Source organism: Phyllobates terribilis, unplaced genomic scaffold (genome assembly GCF_046119375.1).
Source record: "Phyllobates terribilis strain yellow unplaced genomic scaffold, ASM4611937v1 Scaffold_19__1_contigs__length_20705806, whole genome shotgun sequence".
Lineage (NCBI taxonomy): Eukaryota > Metazoa > Chordata > Amphibia > Anura > Dendrobatidae > Phyllobates > Phyllobates terribilis.
In genome coordinates, this window is record NW_027362779.1 from 6,335,734 (window position 1) to 6,346,890 (window position 11,157).

Sequence of the window (11,157 nt, forward strand, 5' to 3'; positions counted from 1 at the left end):
CTCCCGTTGATAAAAAGCTGGATGGTCCCTCTCCTCCATAGCAAGCTGCAAATGCCCTCTCCTCCATAACAAGCTGGATGGTCCCTCTCCTCCATAACAAGCTGGATAGTCCCTCTCCATGATAACAAGCTGGCTGGTCCCTCTTCTCCATAACAAGCTGGATGATCCTTTAACTCCATAACAAGCTGGATGTTTACTCTCCTCCATAACAAGCTGGATGGTCCCTCTCCTTGATAAAGGTCCCTCCCCTTGATAAAAAGCTGGATGGTCCCTCTCCTCCATAACAAGCTGCAAATGCCCTCTCCTCCATAACAAGCTGGATGGTCCCTCTCCTCCATAACAAGCTGGATGGTCCCTCTCCATGATAACAAGCTGGATGGTCCCTCTTCTCCATAACAAGCTGGATGATCTTTTAACTCCATAACAAGCTGGATGTTTACTCTCCTCCGTAACAAGCTGGATGGTCCCTCTCCTTGATAAAGGTCCCTCTCCTTGATAAAAAGCTGGATGGTCCCTCTCCTCCATAACAAGCTGCAAATGCCCTCTCCTCCATAACAAGCTGGATGGTCCCTCTCCTCCATAACAAGCTGGATAGTCCCTCTCCATGATAACAAGCTGGATGGTCCCTCTTCTCCATAACAAGCTGGATGATCCTTTAACTCCATAACAAGCTGGATGTTTACTCTCCTCCGTAACAAGCTGGATGGTCCCTCTCCTTGATAACAAGCTGGATGGTCCGTCTCCTCCATAACAAGCTGAATGGTCCCTCTCACTCTGAGGGCACAGCGTCTGTGGTTTCCATAACGAATTTCACATTTTGATTTTTCTGACCACAGAACAGTTTTCTATTTCGCCTGAGTCCATTATAAATGAGTGCAGAGAAGACTACAGCGTTTCTGGATTGTGCTGATATTCTGCTTTTTCTTTGCATGATAGAGCTGTCATTTACATTTGTGGAACGCATGGTGAACTGTGATCACAGACAATGATTTCTGGAAATTTTTTTGAGCCCATGCAGTGACTTGGATGACTGAATCATGTCTTGATATCATGCAGAGCCTTCTCAGGGTCCGTACATCATGAGCATTCAATATTGACCATCAGCCCCATTCTTTGTGCACATGGATTTTTCCAGAATTTTTTGATGATTTTATGGCCTGTAGATGGAAGATATTCAAAGTCTTTGTAATTTCACATTGAGGAAAAATTTCCTGAAATTATTCTACAATTATTAGACGCAGTTGTTCACAGATCGGTGACCTCTGACCATCTTTGCTTCTGGGAGGCTCTGCCTCTCTAACATGCTTTTTTTTATACACAGTCATGTGATTTAGTTAGAAATTGACCCTCCATTTGTTTTTCATTACTTATACTTACTTTTACAGCCTTTTATTAACCATAATAAATACATTGATCTGACATAGATAGATAACATAGAAAATGAGATACATAAAGATGAAAACTAGAAATTAGGATGATCTGGATAGATAGAGAAAAATATGTGAAAACAAATAATAGCCGCACCGTGGAATATTGGGTGCGATCCCCTCGAAACCGTAGTGAGGTCCACTGTATAAAATATAAAAAAGGCAGGTGTTAGAATCTATATTGTTTTACTATCGGCCATCTTGTTGTGGTTTGCTGGCTTCTAGTCTTTTCCTCTGGTGCTGGGTGTCTTGGTCACGTGATCTCTTCACTCTTTATTACTCAGCACCTGTCTCCCATTCCCCGCTAGACATCAGTGTTGTTACGCTTGTGCTCTGGCTAAGTTTCCTTGCTAAGTTCTCTGTGCTTTGGACAATTGATATGCTGGGACTTCTTGTTCCACCAGTTTTGTTCCCTTTAATCTTCGTTTCTGCAACTAACTTTTCTATTAGGAGGTCTCCTGTTTTTTCTCCTAGTCCTTAGATCTGTTAGGGACCCCTTTTCCCCTTCCTTCAGGTCTTTGTTTGAGTTCAGTGCAGGAGTTTCGGTGGGGCTATTCACAAGGAATAGAGCACCCACCCCAGCGTAGAGTTTAGCTGAGTCTCAGTGCAGGGACAGCTTTTCCCTCCTATTCTTTAGTTCTAAGCTGCAGAACATAACAGCAGTCAGCGCTCTGATAAAAGCTCGTGAATTTTCTGCATAGGAAAGCTAACAGTGTTTTTCATAGATAGCACTCTTACCTGTAATACGACCTGCAGGTTCAAAACCAAACAGGTTGATAGCGTTATCTGACATGACAACTTCCCTTTAAGTGCTCTGGGTGCGGCAGGCACTTTACGAGCCTCCGCCTCCTTGGGGTAAAAATTTCTTATCCCAAATATATATTATAAAATGTAATTGATTCTGTTGTCTATGTCTAAATGAGCGGTGCACATATTACATGTCTGTATACCTCCCACCTGTCTGTCCATACATTATATACAGCCCCCTGCACCACCATCTGCCAGTCCTCGCAGCACATGCCTGAATTATAGGCTTCTCCAGCGCAATTGACGCGCCCCCTGGGCCATATTCTTTAGGGGAATACCCGGAGCCGGATCAGATGGGGGTTGTAGTCTCCGAGTGGCTGTGACCCGGTCCGTGCCCAGGGTGTCAAGCTCAGAGTATGTGGCAGTCCTACAGATGTTACAAAGTTCGTTATGTCGACTACGCCACCCGTTGGATTGCGGTCACTACGGCCGCCGCTGCAGCAGGGTCCGCTGAGGCTGATGGTGTTGGTGCAGCTTTAGATAGTATAACCCCCAACGGGAGGGGTATGGCCTCAGGGGGTCAGGTGCAGAGGATGGGGGTTGTGGTGGTGCAGCGTAGATGATAATTAAAGACAGAGTCGGGTTGTGCAGTTCAGGGTGTTTACTTACTGCAGATATTCCGGTCACTCCGGCCTTGAGTGACCACCCGAGCCGTGCTGCGTCCACCAGGTCCTGGATTCAGCCAACCCCCAAGCAAGTCCGGAGCGTGTCCCTGAGCCCTCCTTCTTGTCCTTTCTTCTGGCCGTCCCCACCAGGGATCCACCTAGGTCCAGCTCCCTCGGGCCTTCTGTTGGGAGACCCTTGGCCTTGGGTTCCCTGACCCTACACGTGGTTTGCCTTCAGGGTGGATGTGGTGGGTGGCCGTGGCAGATCCTGCCCACGGCCTCCGGTCTCTGGCTGAGGTATGCTTTAGCCCCCACCAGTTTGGGATCCGGTACCCTGTTGCCAACTCTTCACCCTGTGATTGTATTTGGGTTCTCAGAGTTCCTTCTGTCTCCCCCTCTGGGTCTTTCTTGCTCTCCTCTCTCACTCTTGGGCTGGGGCTGCTCTGCTCTTCTGCTCTCTTCAGGTTACCCTCTGACAGACTGACTTCTCTCAGACTGACTGACCTCTCACAGACTGACCCTGATCTTAGATGGTGCCCACCTTAAATACTCCCTCTATGTGTGAGCTCAGGTGACCAGCACCCAATGAGCTCCTAACTTTACCCAGGCTGCTCCCCCTATCTGCCCCTACACTACTGGGATGTACCACCCCCCTCCCACTCCAGCCAGGAACAGACTCGGTCGTACCTGCACATTTCTAAGTGGGAGTACCGTTGGTCTGTTCCTCGGAAATGGGATGTGTGTAGTGCATGCAGCTTTCTGAGCTCAGTTCCACACTCCATCCTTACCCGGGAGTGGAATATCACACCTCTGGGTTGAGGTGCAATACCCCTGTAGCAGCCGAATCCTCAGGGTGCTACACAATGACATCACTCCATCGCACCGCCTGCAGCTACAGACTGCGGCACAAGGACAGCACCACTCGTTGTGGGAGAAGGGAGTTTTCATTTATTTTTATTTTATTGCCAGGGCACTGGATGGGAGGATGTAAAGGGGGGATTACAATTGTATGGAGGCACTAGTAATATATAGAATTACAGAGGAGCACTATGCCTGGTATATGGACATACTGCATATAGGCACAGAAGAGGCACTATCACTATATGGAGGAATAGAAGGGGCACTATCACTATATGGAAGCACAGAGGGGGCACTATCACTATATGGAAAAACAGAGGGGGGCACTATTACTATATGGAGGAATAGAAGTGGCACTATCACTATATGGAGACACAGAGGGGGGCACTATTACTTTATGGAGGCATAGAGGGGGCATTATTTCTATATGGAGACATGGAGGGGGCACTATTACTATATGGAGACACAGAGAAGGCACTATTACTATATGGAGACACAGAGGGGGCATTATTGCTATATGGAGGCACGGAGGGGGCACTATTACTATATGGAGACACAGAGGAGGCACTATTACTATATGGAAACACAGAGGAGGCACTATTACTATATGGAGACACAGAGGAGGCACTATTTCTATATGGAAGCATGGAGGGGGCACTATTACTATATGGGGACACAGAGGGGGTATCATTACTATATGGAGACACAGAGGAGGCACTATTACTATATGGAGGCACGGAGGGGGCATTATTACTATATGGAGGCACAGAGGGGGCATTATTTCTATATGGAGACACGGAGGGGGCACTATTACTATATGGAGACACAGAGGGGGCACTATTACTATATGGAGGCACAGAGGGGGCATTATTTCTATATGGAGACACGGAGGGGGCACTATTACTATATGGAAACACAGAGGAGGCACTATTACTATATGGAGACACAGAGGAGGCACTATTACTATATGGAGGCACGGAGGGGGCACTATTACTATATGGGGACACATAGGGGGGCATTATTACCATATGGAGACACAGAGGAGGCACTATTACTACATGGAGGCACAGAGGGGAGAGGGGGCATTATTACTATATGGAGGCACAGAGGGGTGCATTATTACTATATAGAGGCACAGAGTGGGAACTATTCCTTAATGTGCCTAGAAAGATTAATATTTCTATATAGTAGCACAATGGGGGCATTTTTACCATGTGGAAGCTCAGACGTGAGACTTTTAGTATATGGAGGCAGAGAGCTGGACACAATTACTGTATAAAGGCAAAGAGGGGTGTACTATTACTGTGTGGGGCAACAGAGAGGGCATTATTACTCTCCAGGGCACTAGAGATGGTTATAGCATTATGCAGTTTGTGTAGAGGTGGGAAAAAGTGGGAAAAGTGCCGGTTAAATAATAATCCAAAGACGTCTGTGCATTAAGTTCTGCAGAGACACATTGTGGTTGGAAGAAGTTATCACGGTGATCTGGGCTAAATAGAGGAGAGAAGGGAAAGTGAATGACTATGATCAGCAAGAACATGTCACCGATAAGACTCTGGATTTATCTGTACTGTATATACTTATACCATTCAGAGGCTTCAGATCTACCATAGCTCTTCAGCCTCATTTGCATACCAATTTAAAAGCTGATTTCTCAGTAATGGAGGAACAGTCCGTGAAAGAGCTACATGTGCATATAAGTAGTGTGGAGGGTGCAGGGGTGGATTAAGAGTAGCAAGGGCCCCGGGCAGTTTAGAAGGCGCCCCCCCCCCCCCCCCACACACACACACACACACACACACGCACACCTGATGTATCACATGTCACATGATCACCTGTGATAGATCATGTGATAGTTCACGTGAAATTAATTTGGCACAATATTAATATATTAATTATAATAATAATTTATAATATTTTTTTTTAGGCTGTGTGCCCACTATGGGTTTTTTAAGCGTTTCCGCTTGGTATCATTGTGGAAAAATCCGCAGCACTACCAATTATTTTGCGGAAGAGCTGCGTTTTCGCCGCCATTGACTTGCATTGGAACGCATGGTATCCGCATCACTGCATCTGTACATGCGGATTCCATGCGTTTCAATGTGCGGATGGTACCCGGGTTTGGAGAACAGAAGACTCTCCTCCGGACCCGAGTACCATGGAACCTGTAAAAAAAAGAATAAAATAAAAAATAAATATTATACTTACCTTCTGATGGCCCCCGGTGTCTTTATCCGATGCGTCCTGCCTCGCCGGCAGCTCGCGGTAGACTAAAGGACCTGTGGTGACGTCATTTAGTCATGTGACGGGTCACGCGACCGCTGACGTCGGCAGGCCATCAGAAGGTAAGTATATTTATTTTTTACCATTCTTTCGGTCACACTATATAAATCCTTGCCGGTTGCATGTATTTATATAGTGTGACCAAGTTGTCAAGTACTTTTCCAAGTGATGCTAAAATCGCTTGGAAAACGCTTGACAACCCGCATGCGAAAATGCATGTGAAGAACGCATCACATCCGCTTGTCCCTGGCAGGAAAAACGCACGTACAATCTGCATGTACAATCCGCATGTACAATCCGCATGCGTTTTTTCTGCCAGGGAGATGCAGAAACGCTCAAAAAAAATCTGGAGCATTTCTGCATCGTGGGCACACAGCCTAACATTGGATGACTTAATATTGAGCACACGTAGCCATCTATACTCAGCAGGAGGCCGCACGTAGCCATCTATACTCAGCAGGAGGCCGCACGTAGCCATCTATACACAGCAGGGGGCTGAACGGAGCCATCTATACACAACAGGAGGCTGCACGTAGTCATCTATACACAGCAGGAGGCCGCACGTAGCCATCTATACACAGCAGGGGGCTGCACGGCGCCATCTATACACAGCAGGAGGCTGCACGTAGCCATCTATACACAGCAGGAGGCCGCACGTAGCCATCTATACACAGCAGGAGGCTGCACGTAGCCATCTATACACAGCAGGAGGCCGCACGTAGCCATCTATACACAGCAGGAGGCTGCACGTAGCCATCTATACACAGCAGGAGGCCGCACGTAGCCATCTATATACAGCAGGAGGCCGCACGTAGCCATCTATACACAGCAGGAGGCCGGACGTAGCCATCTATACACAGCAGGAGGCAGCACGTAGTCATCTATACACAGCAGGAGGCCGCACGTAGCCATCTATACACAGCAGGGGGCCGCACATAGCCATCTATACACAGCGGGAGGAAGCACGTAGCCATCTATACACAGCGGGAGGAAGCACGTAGCCATCTATACACAGCGGGAGGCCGCACGTAGCCATCTATACACAGCAGGGGGCTGCACGGCGCCATCTATACACAACAGGAGGCTGCACGTAGCCATCTATACACAGCAGGAGGCCGCACGTAGCCATCTATACACAGCAGGAGGCCGCACGTAGCCATCTATACACAGCAGGGGGCTGCACGGCGCCATCTATACACAGCAGGAGGCTGCACGTAGCCATCTATACACAGCAGGAGGCCGCACGTAGCCATCTATACACAGCAGGAGGCTGCACGTAGCCATCTATACACAGCAGGAGGCCGCACGTAGCCATCTATATACAGCAGGAGGCCGCACGTAGCCATCTATACACAGCAGGAGGCCGGACGTAGCCATATACACAGCAGGAGGCTGCATGGCGCCATCTATACACAGCAGGAGGCCGCACGATGCCATCTATACACAGCAGGAGGCCGCACATAGCCATCTATACACAGCAGGGGGCCACACATAGCCATCTATACACAGCAGGAGGCCTCACGGCGCCATCTATACACAGCAGGAGGCCACACGGCGCCATCTATACACAGCAGGAGGCCGCACGGCGCCATCTATACACAGCAGGAGGCTGCACGTAGCCATCTATACACAGCAGGAGGCCGCACGTAGCCATCTATACACAGCAGGAGGCCGCACGTAGCCATCTAACCTACCTTTCCTTTACCTGACTTTTACTAACCTACCTATATCTGACTTTTACTATCCTACCTATACCTGACTTTGCAATTTCTTTTAGGTGGTGCCACCATAACTCCCACACATGTCACCTGCACCTTAAAAACATATCCAGAATTCAACCTTTTCGCACCTTTGATACTGTAAAAACTCTTACTGTGTCTCTGATTAATTACTGCAGCTATCTTCTAATCAATTTCCCTCTAAACAAACTCTCTTCTCCAATCCTTTCTGAATGTAGCAGCCAGAGTCGTATTTCTTTAAAGGGCAGCACGGTGGCTCAGTGGTTAGCACTGCAGCCTTGCAGCGCTGGGGTTCTGGGTTCAAATCCCACCAAGGACAACATCTGCAAGTAGTTTGTATGTTCTCCCTGTGTTTGCATGGGTTTCCTCTGGGTTCTCTGGTTTTCTCCCACACTCCAAAGACATACTGATAGGGTATGTAGATTGTGAGCCCCAATGGGGACAGTGCCCATAATGTCTATAAATTGTCTGAATTGTAAAGCGCTGTGGAATATGTTGGCGCTATATAAATAAAAAGATTATTATTAGTGTTGAGCGAGTATGTTCTATTAACCCTTTCGGCGAGTATGCTCGGGCCGAGCTCCGTGTATTTATAGCTGCTCGGTGATATGGTTGAATCGCTCCCGTGTGCATGATTTGCGACTGTTTTGACAGTTTTATTACATGGAAGTAATGTCTATTTCTTACACATTCCTCGCAAGTAATAAAGCTGTCAAACAGTTGTAAATCATGCACCCGGGAGCGATTCAACCATATCACTGAGCAGCTGTAAATACTTGGAGCTCGGCCCGAGCATACTCGGACAGAACATACTCGCTCAACCCTAATTATTATTATTAAGCCGCTTCACCGAAGCCTCTACCCTTTGCGAGTCATTGCACTGGTTAGGTTAAACAATCACTACAGAATACAATACAAACTCATCTCTTTCACCCACCAAGCTCTCCACAGTTCTGCACCGGCCTATATCTCTTCCCTCATTTCTGTGTATCACCCCTCCCATGCCCTCCGTTCTGCAACTGATCTAAGACTGACATTCTCCTTAATCAGAACCTCACACCTCTGTCTACAAGACTTCTCTCGTGCCATGCCAGTTTTCTGTAATGCCCAAGTCGGCTTGTGTGCCAGACTGCCAACAGCCAAGACTTCCCTGTTCTCATCAAGAGGACTTTTGTCCATGTTCTCTTCCTCCTCCTCATTATCACCCAATCCGCGTCGGGATGAGATGAGGCTGGGCTGAGTAGCATAACCCTGTATAGCTCCTTGCTCCACCTGCAATGCCTCCTCTTTAATTGTGAGCAGCGATTGTTCCAGTACACAGAGAAGCGGGATGATGATGCTAATTATGGCGTCATCGCCGCTCACCATCTTGGTGGAGTCCTCAAAGTTTTGGAGGACGGCACAGATGTCAGACATTCATGCCCACTCATCAGCTCTTATGTGCGGAGGCTGACCTGAATGCCGACGGGCGTATTGAAGCTGGTACTCAACTGCTCTCTGCTGCTCAAAATCATTCCAAACATCTGCAACTTTGATTTCCAATCCGTGGTCACATCGCACACTAGTCGGTGATCTGAAAGCTGCTGAAGCCCTGCCAGAGCGGTGAAAGCTGTAGCTGACTTTCTGAAATGGGCACACATGCAGCGTACTTTCACAAGTCGCTGTGGCAGACCTGGGTAGGTTTTGAGAAACAGCTGAACCACTAAGTTGAGCACATGGGCCAGGAATGGCTCGCGTGTGAGCTTGCCTAGCTTCAGAGCCGCCACCAGGTTCTCTGACACAGCTTTCAACAACTCTGCAATGGTGTGTGGTTTGTCAACTAAGCATACAGTCCTGCTTATTGTTATTGGCACCCACAAAGTTTTAGTACATAATCTGGAATATCTCCTGAAAAAAATGAATCAAGTGATGGAGATGGAGGCTGAAGAGGAGGAGGTGGTGCAGGAGCTGTAGAATGTGGGGGCAACCCTGGTTGACCCAGGGCTTGCAATCCTCTGCGTCGGGAGTACGCATTCCGTCCCAAGGTCCCACTGGGTCCCGGCTTCCAGAATATTAACCCAGTGAAATGTGTCAGTGAGATGTACCATCCCTGGCCACATTCACTTGTCCATGTGTTTGTGGTTAGGCGGTCCTTCACACTAAGTGCGCTGAGGAGGGCACGGGTAAAGTTCTGGGACCCGTGCTGGTGGAAGGCAGGGACAACACCAGGAGAAATAATGGTGGCTGGGGACGTGTATGGATACCCGGCTGGAAAGCTTCCACCTCCACGAGCCTAAAAGGCCATATTTCAAGTGCAAGTGTGTCACCCTGGCCTGGATGCCACAAGTGTAAATAAAGCTGTGTCTGAGAGCAAGGGGGAGGTTCTCTAGTCAGGGGAACATTAGCATGCAATGCCTCCTGTCTCAGGCCAGTAGGGGGAGCAGGCTGCCCCTATAAAAGCTGGTGCTGGGGGCAGGGTTAGGGAGAACTTGATGGCCTGTCTCAGCAATGAGACGTGTCCCAGAGCAGAGCAGGGACAGACAGTTGTATTGCACCTAAGAGGAAGTGTGGCAGGACGAGAGCCACAAGCCAGAGACAAGAGGCGAAGAGAGCCTGTCCTGGCAGATAAAGGACTTAATTTACCAAACTTTGGTGTCTGAGGCTGGGAGGATTCTACATCCTCCAGCAGATAACCAGTCCGCAGGGGACTGTATATTCCTTGGCCTAAGAAGCCTGGAGGCCCTGCCACAACCGAAGGGACCAGTAAAGCCGTACAAGGCTGGGAGCAGAAAGGAACCCACGTCGCAGGCCATACAGGCGAGAATACACCGAAAGCTCGGAAACGTGGGCAGCTACCCTATAACGAGGAGATAGCCAGAAGGAGCGCAGAAAGCACGGTAGGCCTACACCCTCACCCTGACCAGGGCCAATTTCCCCGTTGCTCTCAGACATCCAGGTCCCCTCCTAGCTGGGACTGTTTGTGGGTCAGTTTACCTGTTTTAGTAAAGACCCTGGACTGCAACCTGTTGTCTGTGTGCTCCTTGCTCCTCCAGCACTATCAGCACTGGGACTCTCACTACCATCACTCCCACCATCCACTATACTGCCCTGGGGCCGCACTCTTCCCGTGGGGAGTCACACTACCCTAGCTGCACACCTCATCAGCCCCAGCGGTCTGCATGCAGCGGCGGTTCCTAATAACCGCAATCCACGGGTGGCGTAGTCGGACATAAACATCAGCACATAACGGACTACCACTGGCCTGACCACCCTGAGCCACGGAACCGGGTTGCCACTACTACTCCCACCGTTTCCCTAATTGCCCGGATCCGAGTGCCCCACGGCTCAGGGGGCGAGTCAGCTTTGGCGTAGTCGGCAGGATTTCGTGCCCGCAACCACCGGGTACTGCGTGCCTGAAAAAGACTTTTGTAATTTACCTGTGGCGAAGTTTCCCACCGT